This window comes from Typopeltis vanoorti, chromosome 6 (genome assembly GCF_054136105.1).
Source record: "Typopeltis vanoorti isolate ZY-2024b chromosome 6, IOZ_Tvanoo_1.0, whole genome shotgun sequence".
Taxonomy (NCBI): Eukaryota; Metazoa; Arthropoda; class Arachnida; order Uropygi; family Thelyphonidae; genus Typopeltis; species Typopeltis vanoorti.
Window position 1 is genome coordinate 146,010,093 of NC_143554.1, and position 1,519 is coordinate 146,011,611.

A 1,519-nucleotide genomic window follows, 5' to 3' on the forward strand; every position below is an offset into this window, starting at 1 on the left:
AATTTGAAATACTATTTCATGTCATTCTTATATATAAACAAATTTATATTTTATGGCATTATATTATTTCTATTACAGTTAGTGTTGTGAAATTTTTCATTCCGTATAAAGTAATTAATATTCTTTCTTACTATAAGCTCTGTAGATGGAATATTAATTGTTACAGAACTAGGATATGGAGCTTAGGGAGAAAGGGCGCCATATTTAAGAATATTCTGTTAACCGTTCACTATTTTTCTATTCTGCTCATTTAGACATCCATACAGATGATATATATTTTTTATCTGAACTAATTCAGAAGATGTGTATTCAATAACTAAACCACGTGTATTTTTTTTTTTTTAATCGCTGCATTTTTCCTGCACAGTAAAGACATCTTGCACGCTCCTATCATTTGAACAGTTAGCTTAAGATCATAGGCGCAATTGAGTAATTATATTAAAGAAAATGAATAATAAAATTACGTAAGTGCTATCATAATGACGTACATCAGCATAAGTAAACTTCTATCTGTATCTTCAATACTACTCTACCTTTTCCTCCAATACTAGTATTTTATGACACTAAGAAATTTTAAATTTAGTCTTTCTTAACTGAAAAAAATATATATATACATGGATGCTCCCAAATAGAAATGCGTAATTACTTCTCTTGTGAATGATTCGAAAGTAAACTATAAAGAAATATGTCGTTAACAACCGACTCCACCATCTAACAACCTCACTTATGCAGACGATGTAGTATTAATACTCATCTTTAGCCAAGGTGCAACAAAACTTTGACAAACTATTCCAAGTTGCAAAAATATTTGGATTGACAGTTAACTGAAAGAAAACTAAAAGCGTACCCTCTCCCATCAATAAGCTGTGAATGCGAAACTCGTAGTAGACATTGATATTTGTAATTGTTATTAGGTGAGCGATGAATTTTTTTCATCCGAAAATACTAAAATTGGAGGAAAAGATAAAGACTTATTGCAGCCGCAGATAGCAATTTAGATTATGCCGATTTACATTGTTATGATAGCATTTATGTAATTTTATTTTCTTTAATATAATTACTCAAAAGTGCACCTTTGATATTGAACTAGGTCTGTAAACAATAACAGCGCACAACATACCTTTTCCATGTAGGAAAAGTGCATATTTTCAAAATATGCGTGTATTCAATAATTGCAGCACCTCATCTTCTGAATTAGTTTAGATAAAATGTTTATATCACATCTGGATGGGTGTTTAAGTCTTAAATATGTTGCCCTATCTCCCTAAACCACCCTATTCCAGTTTTGGAAATATTAATATTCCATCAGCAGAACCTGTAGTTATCTGAGTAAGAAAGAATATTTACAACGTTTTAAGATGAAACAGAAATTATGAAACTCGCCGATCAATAAAATATTACTTTTGCTGTATAAGAATAAAAATATTATGCAAATCTAATTAAAATCTAAAATACATGATTAAAAAAACTAATTTTATGAGATTTATCTTGCATTACATTTACTTTTCATATACTGGTA